The sequence below is a fragment of the Stenella coeruleoalba genome (assembly GCF_951394435.1).
Source record: "Stenella coeruleoalba genome assembly, contig: scaffold_85, whole genome shotgun sequence".
Lineage (NCBI taxonomy): Eukaryota > Metazoa > Chordata > Mammalia > Artiodactyla > Delphinidae > Stenella > Stenella coeruleoalba.
The window spans coordinates 1,026,667-1,039,905 of NW_027646009.1; the positions used below are offsets into that span (position 1 = coordinate 1,026,667).

Below are 13,239 nucleotides of genomic sequence, written 5' to 3' on the forward strand. Positions count from 1 at the left end.
TTCCATATTTGACTTAAGGAACTTTATCTGTGCTCATTTCAATCTCTGGTTTTATGCAGCACCCCAACTCACCTTTACCCTTAAGCAAGCATAAGTTGGTTTTCTAAATTTGAGTCCCTGTTCTGTTCTGTAATTCAGTTCCTGTGTAGCCAAGTTTACATTCCGTGTATTACTGATATCTTATGATGTTTCTTTTTCTGTGTGACTTACTTCAGTTAGAATCATCATACCTGAATCCACTCATTGTGCTGCTACGGGCCTGATGACACAGATTTCATTGCTGAGTGATATTGCTTTGTAAGTAAATACCACAACTTCTTTATCCATTTTTCACTTTCTGCGATGTTGAACTTGTACTGTAAACGAGGTTCTTGTAAACAGAGCCGTTCCAAACTTTGGGGTGGCTGTGTCTTTTTGATTTTAATTTCCCTAAGCTATAGGACCATAAGTGGAAGTGCCCTAGGTTCTGTTGCTTTGTTTTTTAGATGTTTCAGGAAACACCATACACTTCTCCCGAGTGGTTGTTGGCAATTTACATCCCGCCCATCAGCATAACAAGGCTCCCAGTTCTCCATGGCCTGTCCTGCCTTTCTGGATTTTACACTTTTTTCAGATGGCCCTTTTGACCGGGGGGAAGTGAGACTTCATTGTAGTGCAGATTTCCTTTGCAAGCTTGCTTGGTTGGCCAAAAAGGGCGTATGCGTTTTTTCCTGAATATATTCAGGAAAAAACGCATACGCCCTTTTTGGCCAAGTGCATCATTGTGGACGTTCTGCCTCTTTTCCTATGCTTTCAATGCAATTCCAGTCTACCTCCTGAAATCGGTTTCCTGCAATTCTGCCCCGCTTTCAAGTCCTCTTGGCAGCCTTACTTCAGTCTATTTTTGGACGATAGCTGTCATTTATAACTCTGCAGGTTTGTGAATTACAGTGCCCCTGAGCTCCTTTGTTCAACTCGCTTTCTTTTGAGCTGGCCGCAACACCGCAGGATGGCTTCAGGCCCTAATCTGGTTCCGGTACGGCACGCTGAGCCTTTGGTTATTTCCTCTTCCTGGTGGGAAATGAGAGTTAAATTTGCCCGTCCAGACACCTCCAGCTAGCCTCTCATTGGTTCTCGCTATTCCTGTTCATCTTCCGCAGAAATTGCAAACTGGGCCAAACAGGAGGTTAAAGGCGCTGACTCTCCAAGTGGGGAGAGTGTTAGTAAAGCGTCTGGAATGTTGCACCCGAGTACCAGGGGAGGAAAACTGAGACATATTTGAACACGTCTCCCGTTCACATGGTTGATCATACTTGGGTTCCACATGCATGTTTTAGCTGAAGGAAGAATACCTTAAACCTGGAGAGTTGAGACCCGTGTAATGGGTACCATGCAATATGACTTCAAAGGGTCTTCATTTGCTCACCGAACCTCTCCAATCCTATCACTGCTGCGTTTATGCCCCTGTACACACGCTTGATTCTCTTTTGGAGACATAGCAATCCATAGGTTTTAAGATACTTACTAGTCAGGTACATTCTTAGGCGTTTAATATGGGGTGTTGAGTCCATTTCGTTGAGCAAGGAGTAGCTCTTGTCTATTCCATATTTGGCTTAAGGAACTTTATCTGTGCTCATTTCAATCTCTGGTTTTATGCAGCACCCCAACTCACCTTTCCCCTTAAGCAAGCATAAGTTGGTTTTCTAAATTTGAGACCCTGTTCTGTTCTGTAATTCAGTTCCTGTGTAGCCAAGTTTACATTCCGTGTATTACTGATATCTTATGATGTTTCTTTTTCTGTGTGACTTACTTCAGTTAGAATCATCATACCTGAATCCACTCATTGTGCTGCTAAGGGCCTGATGACACAGATTTCATTGCTGAGTGATATTGCTTTGTAAGTAAATACCACAACTTCTTTATCCATTTTTCACTTTCTGCGATGTTGAACTTGTACTGTAAACGAGGTTCTTGTAAACAGAGCCGTTCCAAACTTTGGGGTGGCTGTGTCTTTTTGATTTTAATTTCCCTAAGCTATAGGACCATAAGTGGAAGTGCCCTAGGCTCTGTTGCTTTGTTTTTTAGATGTTTCAGGAAACACCATACACTTCTCCCAAGTGTCTGTTGGCAATTTACATCCCGCCCATCAGCATAACAAGGCTCCCAGTTCTCCATGGCCTGTTGCCTTTCTGGATTTTACACTTTTTTCAGATGGCCCTTTTGACCGGGGGGAAGTGAGACTTCATTGTAGTGCAGATTTCCTTTGCAAGCTTGCTTGGTTGGCCAAAAAGGGCGTATGCGTTTTTTCCTGAATATATTCAGGAAAAAACGCATACGCCCTTTTTGGCCAAGTGCATCATTGTGGACATTCTGCCTCTTTTCCTATGCTTTCAATGCAATTCCAGTCTACCTCCTGAAATCGGTTTCCTGCAATTCTGCCCCGCTTTCAAGTCCTCTTGGCAGCCTTACTTCAGTCTATTTTTGGACGATAGCTGTCATTTATAACTCTGCAGGTTTGTGAATTACAGTGCCCCTGAGCTCCTTTCTTCAACTCGCTTTCTTTTGAGCTGGCCGCAACACCGCAGGGTGGCTTCAGGCCCTAATCTGGTTCTGGTACGGCACGCTGAGCCTTTGGTTATTTCCTCTTCCTGGTGGGAAATGAGAGTTAAATTTGCCCGTCCAGACACCTCCAGCTAGCCTCTCATTGATTCTCGCTATTCCTGTTCATCTTCCGCAGAAATTGCAAACTGGGCCAAACAGGAGGTTAAAGGCGCTGACTCTCCAAGTGGGGAGAGTGTTAGTAAAGCGTCTGGAATGTTGCACCCGAGTACCAGGGGAGGAAAACTGAGACATATTTGAACACGTCTCCCGTTCACATGGTTGATCATACTTGGGATCCACATGCATGTTTTAGCTGAAGGAAGAATACCTTAAACCTGGAGAGTTGAGACCCGTGTAATGGGTACCATGCAATATGACTTCAAAGGGTCTTCATTTGCTCACCGAACCTCTCCAATCCTATCACTGCTGCGTTTATGCCCCTGTACACACGCTTGATTCTCTTTTGGAGACATAGCAATCCATAGGTTTTACGATACTTACTAGTCAGGTACATTCTTAGGCGTTTAATATGGGGTGTTGAGTCCATTTCGTTGAGCAAGGAGTAGCTCTTGTCTATTCCATATTTGGCTTAAGGAACTTTATCTGTGCTCATTTCAATCTCTGGTTTTATGCAGCACCCCAACTCACCTTTACCCTTAAGCAAGCATAAGTTGGTTTTCAAAATTTGAGACCCTCTTCTGTTCTGTAATTCAGTTCATGTGTAGCCAAGTTTACATTCCGTGTATTACTGATATCTTATGATGTTTCTTTTCTGTGTGACTTACTTCAGTTAGAATCATCATACCTGAATCCACTCATTGTGCTGCTAAGGGCCTGATGACACAGATTTCATTGCTGAGTGATATTGCTTTGTAAGTAAATACCACAACTTCTTTATCCATTTTTCACTTTCTGCGATGTTGAACTTGTACTGTAAACGAGGTTCTTGTAAACAGAGCCGTTCCAAACTTTGGGGTGGCTGTGTCTTTTTGATTTTAATTTCCCTAAGCTATAGGACCATAAGTGGAAGTGCCCTAGGTTCTGTTGCTTTGTTTTTTAGATGTTTCAGGAAACACCATACACTTCTCCCGAGTGGTTGTTGGCAATTTACATCCCGCCCATCAGCATAACAAGGCTCCCAGTTCTCCATGGCCTGTCCTGCCTTTCTGGATTTTACACTTTTTTCAGATGGCCCTTTTGACCGGGGGGAAGTGAGACTTCATTGTAGTGCAGATTTCCTTTGCAAGCTTGCTTGGTTGGCCAAAAAGGGCGTATGCGTTTTTTCCTGAATATATTCAGGAAAAAACGCATACGCCCTTTTTGGCCAAGTGCATCATTGTGGACGTTCTGCCTCTTTTCCTATGCTTTCAATGCAATTCCAGTCTACCTCCTGAAATCGGTTTCCTGCAATTCTGCCCTGCTTTCAAGTCCTCTTGGCAGCCTTACTTCAGTCTATTTTTGGACGATAGCTGTCATTTATAACTCTGCAGGTTTGTGAATTACAGTGCCCCTGAGCTCCTTTCTTCAACTCGCTTTCTTTTGAGCTGGCCGCAACACCGCAGGGTGGCTTCAGGCCCTAATCTGGTTCCGGTACGGCACGCTGAGCCTTTGGTTATTTCCTCTTCCTGGTGGGAAATGAGAGTTAAATTTGCCCGTCCAGACACCTCCAGCTAGCCTCTCATTGGTTCTCGCTATTCCTGTTCATCTTCCGCAGAAATTGCAAACTGGGCCAAACAGGAGGTTAAAGGCGCTGACTCTCCAAGTGGGGAGAGTGTTAGTAAAGCGTCTGGAATGTTGCACCCGAGTACCAGGGGAGGAAAACTGAGACGTATTTGAACACGTCTCCCGTTCACATGGTTGATCATACTTGGGTTCCACATGCATGTTTTAGCTGAAGGAAGAATACCTTAAACCTGGAGAGTTGAGACCCGTGTAATGGGTACCATGCAATATGACTTCAAAGGGTCTTCATTTGCTCACCGAACCTCTCCAATCCTATCACTGCTGCGTTTATGCCCCTGTACACACGCTTGATTCTCTTTTGGAGACATAGCAATCCATAGGTTTTAAGATACTTACTAGTCAGGTACATTCTTAGGCGTTTAATATGGGGTGTTGAGTCCATTTCGTTGAGCAAGGAGTAGCTCTTGTCTATTCCATATTTGGCTTAAGGAACTTTATCTGTGCTCATTTCAATCTCTGGTTTTATGCAGCACCCCAACTCACCTTTCACCTTAAGCAAGCATAAGTTGGTTTTCTAAATTTGAGACCCTGTTCTGTTCTGTAATTCAGTTCCTGTGTAGCCAAGTTTACATTCCGTGTATTACTGATATCTTATGATGTTTCTTTTTCTGTGTGACTTACTTCAGTTAGAATCATCATACCTGAATCCACTCATTGTGCTGCTAAGGGCCTGATGACACAGATTTCATTGCTGAGTGATATTGCTTTGTAAGTAAATACCACAACTTCTTTATCCATTTTTCACTTTCTGCGATGTTGAACTTGTACTGTAAACGAGGTTCTTGTAAACAGAGCCATTCCAAACTTTGGGGTGTCTGTGTCTTTTTGAATTTAATTTCCCTAATCTATAGGACCATAGGTGGAAGTGCCCTAGGTTCTGTTGCTTTGTTTTTTAGATGTTTCAGGAAACACCATACACTTCTCCCGAGTGGTTGTTGGCAATTTACATCCCGCCCATCAGCATAACAAGGCTCCCAGTTCTCCATGGCCTGTCCTGCCTTTCTGGATTTTACACTTTTTTCAGATGGCCCTTTTGACCGGGCGGAAGTGAGACTTCATTGTAGTGCAGATTTCCTTTGCAAGCTTGCTTGGTTGGCCAAAAAGGGCGTATGCGTTTTTTCCTGAATATATTCAGGAAAAAACGCATACGCCCTTTTTGGCCAAGTGCATCATTGTGGACGTTCTGCCTCTTTTCCTATGCTTTCAATGCAATTCCAGTCTACCTCCTGAAATCGGTTTCCTGCAATTCTGCCCCGCTTTCAAGTCCTCTTGGCAGCCTTACTTCAGTCTATTTTTGGATGATAGCTGTCATTTATAACTCTGCAGGTTTGTGAATTACAGTGCCCCTGAGCTCCTTTCTTCAACTCGCTTTCTTTTGAGCTGGCCGCAACACCGCAGGATGGCTTCAGGCCCTAATCTGGTTCCGGTACGGCACGCTGAGCCTTTGGTTATTTCCTATTCCTGGTGGGAAATGAGAGTTAAATTTGCCCGTCCAGACACCTCCAGCTAGCCTCTCATTGGTTCTCGCTATTCCTGTTCATCTTCCGCAGAAATTGCAAACTGGGCCAAACAGGAGGTTAAAGGCGCTGACTCTCCAAGTGGGGAGAGTGTTAGTAAAGCGTCTGGAATGTTGCACCCGAGTACCAGGGGAGGAAAACTGAGACATATTTGAACACGTCTCCCGTTCACATGGTTGATCATACTTGGGTTCCACATGCATGTTTTAGCTGAAGGAAGAATACCTTAAACCTGGAGAGTTGAGACCCGTGGAATGGGTACCATGCAATATGACTTCAAAGGGTCTTCATTTGCTCACCGAACTTCTCCAATCCTATCACTGCTGCGTTTATGCCCCTGTACACACGCTTGATTCTCTTTTGGAGACATAGCAATCCATAGGTTTTAAGATACTTACTAGTCAGGTACATTCTTAGGCGTTTAATATGGGGTGTTGAGTCCATTTCGTTGAGCAAGGAGTAGCTCTTGTCTATTCCATATTTGGCTTAAGGAACTTTATCTGTGCTCATTTCAATCTCTGGTTTTATGCAGCAACCCAACTCACCTTTCCCCTTAAGCAAGCATAAGTTGGTTTTCTAAATTTGAGACCCTGTTCTGTTCTGTAATTCAGTTCCTGTGTAGGCAAGTTTACATTCCGTGTATTAGTGATATCTTATGATGTTTCTTTTTCTGTGTGACTTATTTCAGTTAGAATCATCATACCTGAATCCACTCATTGCGATGCTAAGGGCCTGATCACATAGATTTCATTGCTGAGAGATATTGCTTTGTAAGTGAATACCACAACTTCTTTATCCATTTTTCACTTTCTGCGATGTTGAACTTGTACTGTAAACGAGGTTCTTGTAAACAGAGCCGTTCCAAACTTTGGGGTGGCTGTGTCTTTTTGATTTTAATTTCCCTAAGCTATAGGACCATAAGTGGAAGTGCCCTAGGCTCTGTTGCTTTGTTTTTTAGATGTTTCAGGAAACACCATACACTTCTCCCAAGTGTCTGTTGGCAATTTACATCCCGCCCATCAGCATAACAAGGCTCCCAGTTCTCCATGGCCTGTTGCCTTTCTGGATTTTACACTTTTTTCAGATGGCCCTTTTGACCGGGGGGAAGTGAGACTTCATTGTAGTGCAGATTTCCTTTGCAAGCTTGCTTGGTTGGCCAAAAAGGGCGTATGCGTTTTTTCCTGAATATATTCAGGAAAAAACGCATACGCCCTTTTTGGCCAAGTGCATCATTGTGGACGTTCTGCCTCTTTTCCTATGCTTTCAATGCAATTCCAGTCTACCTCCTGAAATCGGTTTCCTGCAATTCTGCCCCGCTTTCAAGTCCTCTTGGCAGCCTTACTTCAGTCTATTTTTGGACGATAGCTGTCATTTATAACTCTGCAGGTTTGTGAATTACAGTGCCCCTGAGCTCCTTTCTTCAACTCGCTTTCTTTTGAGCTGGCCGCAACACCGCAGGGTGGCTTCAGGCCCTAATCTGGTTCCGGTACGGCACGCTGAGCCTTTGGTTATTTCCTCTTCCTGGTGGGAAATGAGAGTTAAATTTGCCCGTCCAGACACCTCCAGCTAGCCTCTCATTGGTTCTCGCTATTCCTGTTCATCTTCCGCAGAAATTGCAAACTGGGCCAAACAGGAGGTTAAAGGCGCTGACTCTCCAAGTGGGGAGAGTGTTAGTAAAGCGTCTGGAATGTTGCACCCGAGTACCAGGGGAGGAAAACTGAGACATATTTGAACACGTCTCCCGTTCACATGGTTGATCATACTTGGGATCCACATGCATGTTTTAGCTGAAGGAAGAATACCTTAAACCTGGAGAGTTGAGACCCGTGTAATGGGTACCACGCAATATGACTTCAAAGGGTCTTCATTTGCTCACCGAACCTCTCCAATCCTATCACTGCTGCGTTTATGCCCCTGTACACACGCTTGATTCTCTTTTGGAGACATAGCAATCCATAGGTTTTACGATACTTACTAGTCAGGTACATTCTTAGGCGTTTAATATGGGGTGTTGAGTCCATTTCGTTGAGCAAGGAGTAGCTCTTGTCTATTCCATATTTGGCTTAAGGAACTTTATCTGTGCTCATTTCAATCTCTGGTTTTATGCAGCACCCCAACTCACCTTTCCCCTTAAGCAAGCATAAGTTGGTTTTCAAAATTTGAGACCCTCTTCTGTTCTGTAATTCAGTTCCTGTGTAGCCAAGTTTACATTCCGTGTATTACTGATATCTTATGATGTTTCTTTTTCTGTGTGACTTATTTCAGTTAGAATCATCGTACCTGAATCCACTCATTGTGCTGCTAAGTGCCTGATGACACAGATTTCATTGCTGAGTGATATTGCTTTGTAAGTAAATACCACAACTTCTTTATCCATTTTTCACTTTCTGCGATGTTGAACTTGTACTGTAAACGAGGTTCTTGTAAACAGAGCCGTTCCAAACTTTGGGGTGGCTGTGTCTTTTTGATTTTAATTTCCCTAAGCTATAGGACCATAAGTGGAAGTGCCCTAGGTTCTGTTGCTTTGTTTTTTACATGTTTCAGGAAACACCATACACTGCTCCCGAGTGGTTCTTGGCAATTTACATCCCGCCCATCAGCATAACAAGGCTCCCAGTTCTCCATGGCCTGTCCTGCCTTTCTGGATTTTACACTTTTTTCAGATGGCCCTTTTGACCGGGGGGAATTGAGACTTCATTGTAGTGCAGATTTCCTTTGCAAGCTTGCTTGGTTGGCCATAAAGGGCGTATGCGTTTGTTCCTGAATATATTCAGGAAAAAACGCATACGCCCTTTTTGGCCAAGTGCATCATTGTGGACGTTCTGCCTCTTTTCCTATGCTTTCAATGCAATTCCAGTCTACCTCCTGAAATCGGTTTCCTGCAATTCTGCCCCGCTTTCAAGTCGACTTGGCAGCCTTACTTCAGTCTATTTTTGGACGATAGCTGTCATTTATAACTCTGCAGGTTTGTGAATTACAGTGCCCCTGAGCTCCTTTCTTCAACTCGCTTTCTTTTGAGCTGGCCTCAACACCGCAGGATGGCTTCAGGCCCTAATCTGGTTCAGGCCCGGCACGCTGAGCCTTTGGTTATTTCCTCTTCCTGGTGGGAAATGAGAGTTAAATTTGCCCGTCCAGACACCTCCAGCTAGCCTCTCATTGGTTCTCGCTATTCCTGTTCATCTTCCGCAGAAATTGCAAACTGGGCCAAACAGGAGGTTAAAGGCGCTGACTCTCCAAGTGGGGAGAGTGTTAGTAAAGCGTCTGGAATGTTGCACCCGAGTACCAGGGGAGGAAAACTGAGACATATTTGAACACGTCTCCCGTTCACATGGTTGATCATACTTGGGATCCACATGCATGTTTTAGCTGAAGGAAGAATACCTTAAACCTGGAGAGTTGAGACCCGTGTAATGGGTACCATGCAATATGACTTCAAAGGGTCTTCATTTGCTCACCGAACCTCTCCAATCCTATCACTGCTGCGTTTATGCCCCTGTACACACGCTTGATTCTCTTTTGGAGACATAGCAATCCATAGGTTTTAAGATACTTACTAGTCAGGTACATTTTTAGGTGTTTAATATGCCGTGTTGAGTCCATTTCGTTGAGCAAGGAGTAGCTCTTGTCTATTCCATATTTGGCTTAAGGAACTTTATCTGTGCTCATTTCAATCTCTGGTTTTATGCAGCACCCCAACTCACCTTTCCCCTTAAGCAAGCATAAGTTGGTTTTCAAAATTTGAGACCCTCTTCTGTTCTGTAATTCAGTTCCTGTGTAGCCAAGTTTACATTCCGTGTATTACTGATATCTTATGATGTTTCTTTTCTGTGTGACTTACTTCAGTTAGAATCATCATACCTGAATCCACTCATTGTGCTGCTAAGGGCCTGATGACACAGATTTCATTGCTGAGTGATATTGCTTTGTAAGTAAATACCACAACTTCTTTATCCATTTTTCACTTTCTGCGATGTTGAACTTGTACTGTAAACGAGGTTCTTGTAAACAGAGCCGTTCCAAACTTTGGGGTGTCTGTGTCTTTTTGATTTTAATTTCCCTAAGCTATAGGACCATAAGTGGAAGTGCCCTAGGTTCTGTTGCTTTGTTTTTTAGATGTTTCAGGAAACACCATACACTTCTCCCGAGTGGTTGTTGGCAATTTACATCCCGCCCATCAGCATAACAAGGCTCCCAGTTCTCCATGGCCTGTCCTGCCTTTCTGGATTTTACACTTTTTTCAGATGGCCCTTTTGACCGGGGGGAAGTGAGACTTCATTGTAGTGCAGATTTCCTTTGCAAGCTTGCTTGGTTGGCCAAAAAGGGCGTATGCGTTTTTTCCTGAATATATTCAGGAAAAAACGCATACGCCCTTTTTGGCCAAGTGCATCATTGTGGACGTTCTGCCTCTTTTCCTATGCTTTCAATGCAATTCCAGTATACCTCCTGAAATCGGTTTCCTGCAATTCTGCCCCGCTTTCAAGTCCTCTTGGCAGCCTTACTTCAGTCTATTTTTGGACGATAGCTGTCATTTATAACTCTGCAGGTTTGTGAATTACAGTGCCCCTGAGCTCCTTTCTTCAACTCGCTTTCTTTTGAGCTGGCCGCAACACCGCAGGGTGGCTTCAGGCCCTAATCTGGTTCCGGTACGGCACGCTGAGCCTTTGGTTATTTCCTCTTCCTGGTGGGAAATGAGAGTTAAATTTGCCCGTCCAGACACCTCCAGCTAGCCTCTCATTGGTTCTCGCTATTCCTGTTCATCTTCCGCAGAAATTGCAAACTGGGCCAAACAGGAGGTTAAAGGCGCTGACTCTCCAAGTGGGGAGAGTGTTAGTAAAGCGTCTGGAATGTTGCACCCGAGTACCAGGGGAGGAATACTGAGACATATTTGAACACGTCTCCCGTTCACATGGTTGATCATACTTGGGTTCCACATGCATGTTTTAGCTGAAGGAAGAATACCTTAAACCTGGAGAGTTGAGACCCGTGTAATGGGTACCATGCAATATGACTTCAAAGGGTCTTCATTTGCTCACCGAACCTCTCCAATCCTATCACTGCTGCATTTATGCCCCTGTACACATGCTTAATTCTCTTTTGGAGACATAGCAATCCATAGGTTTTAAGATACTTACTAGTCAGGTACATTCTTAGGCGTTTAATATGCGGTGTTGAGTCCATTTCGTTGAGCAAGGAGTAGCTCTTGTCTATTCCATATTTGACTTAAGGAACTTTATCTGTGCTCATTTCAATCTCTGGTTTTATGCAGCACCCCAACTCACCTTTACCCTTAAGCAAGCATAAGTTGGTTTTCTAAATTTGAGACCCTGTTCTGTTCTGTAATTCAGTTCCTGTGTAGCCAAGTTTACATTCCGTGTATTACTGATATCTTATGATGTTTCTTTTTCTGTGTGACTTATTTCAGTTAGAATCATCGTACCTGACTCCACTCATTGTGCTGCTAAGGGCCTGATGACACAGATTTCATTGCTGAGTGATATTGCTTTGTAAGTAAATACCACAACTTCTTTATCCATTTTTCACTTTCTGCGATGTTGAACTTGTACTGTAAACGAGGTTCTTGTAAACAGAGCCGTTCCAAACTTTGGGGTGGCTGTGTCTTTTTGATTTTAATTTCCCTAAGCTATAGGACCATAAGTGGAAGTGCCCTAGGTTCTGTTGCTTTGTTTTTTACATGTTTCAGGAAACACCATACACTGCTCCCGAGTGGTTCTTGGCAATTTACATCCCACCCATCAGCATAACAAGGCTCCCAGTTCTCCATGGCCTGTCCTGCCTTTCTGGATTTTACACTTTTTTCAGATGGCCCTTTTGACCGGGGGGAAGTGAGACTTCATTGTAGTGCAGATTTCCTTTGCAAGCTTGCTTGGTTGGCCAAAAAGGGCGTATGCGTTTTTTCCTGAATATATTCAGGAAAAAACGCATACGCCCTTTTTGGCCAAGTGCATCATTGTGGACGTTCTGCTTCTTTTCCTATGCTTTCAATGCAATTCCAGTCTGCCTCGTGAAATCGGTTTCCTGCAATTCTGCCCTGCTTTCAAGTCCTCTTGGCAGCCTTACTTCAGTCTATTTTTGGACGATAGCTGTCATTTATAACTCTGCAGGTTTGTGAATTACAGTGCCCCTGAGCTCCTTTCTTCAACTCGCTTTCTTTTGAGCTGGCCGCAACACCGCAGGATGGCTTCAGGCCCTAATCTGGTTCCGGTACGGCACGCTCAGCCTTTGGTTAATTCCTCTTCCTGGTGGGAAATGAGAGTTAAATTTGCCCGTCCAGACACCTCCAGCTAGCCTCTCATTGGTTCTCGCTATTCCTGTTCATCTTCCGCAGAAATTGCAAACTGGGCCAAACAGGAGGTTAAAGGCGCTGACTCTCCAAGTGGGGAGAGTGTTAGTAAAGCGTCTGGAATGTTGCACCCGAGTACCAGGGGAGGAAAACTGAGACATATTTGAACACGTCTCCCGTTCACATGGTTGATCATACTTGGGTTCCACATGCATGTTTTAGCTGAAGGAAGAATACCTTAAACCTGGAGAGTTAAGACCCGTGTAATGGGTACCATGCAATATGACTTCAAAGGGTCTTCATTTGCTCACCGAACCTCTCCAATCCTATCACTGCTGCGTTTATGCCCCTGTACACATGCTTGATTCTCTTTCAGAGACATAGCAATCCATAGGTTTTACGATACTTACTAGTCAGGTACATTCTTAGGCGTTTAATATGCGGTGTTGAGTCCATTTCGTTGAGCAAGGAGTAGCTCTTGTCTATTCCATATTTGACTTAAGGAACTTTATCTGTGCTCATTTCAATCTCTGGTTTTATGCAGCACCCCAACTCACCTTTCCCCTTAAGCAAGCATAAGTTGGTTTTCTAAATTTGAGACCCTGTTCTGTTTTGGAATTCAGTTCCTGTGTAGCCAAGTTTACATTCCGTGTATTACTGATATCTTATGATGTTTCTTTTTCTGTGTGACTTATTTCAGTTAGAATCATCGTACCTGAATCTACTCATTATGCTGCTACGGGCCTGATGACATAGATTTCATTGCTGAGTGATACTGCATTGTACGTAAGTACCACAAGTTCTTTATCCATTTTTCACTTTCTGCGATGTTGAACTTGTACTGTAAACGAGGTTCTTGTAAACAGAGCCGTTCCAAACTTTGGGGTGGCTGTGTCTTTTTGATTTTAATTTCCCTAAGCTATAGGACCATAAGTGGAAGTGCCCTAGGCTCTGTTGCTTTGTTTTTTAGATGTTTCAGGAAACACCATACACTTCTCCCGAGTGGTTGTTGGCAATTTACATCCCGCCCATCAGCATAACAAGGCTCCCAGTTCTCCATGGCCTGTCCTGCCTTTCTGGATTTTACACTTTTTTCAG

The 13,239-nt window shown here is 43.8% G+C and overlaps 1 long non-coding RNA gene across 4 annotated transcripts in view; it reads left to right on the forward strand.

The window, feature by feature from the left end:
- LOC307181396 overlaps positions 1–13,239 on the forward strand; it is a 531,327-nt gene that overhangs the window by 357,334 nt on the left and 160,754 nt on the right. Inside the window, exon 4 of one of the 4 annotated variants that reach the window (XR_013826657.1) lies at positions 11,267–11,344. The exons of the other annotated variants lie outside the window; for them this stretch is intronic. This is a non-coding gene — a long non-coding RNA (uncharacterized lncRNA). The remainder of the gene's footprint in view (positions 1–11,266; positions 11,345–13,239) is intronic. 4 annotated transcript variants of the gene reach the window in all.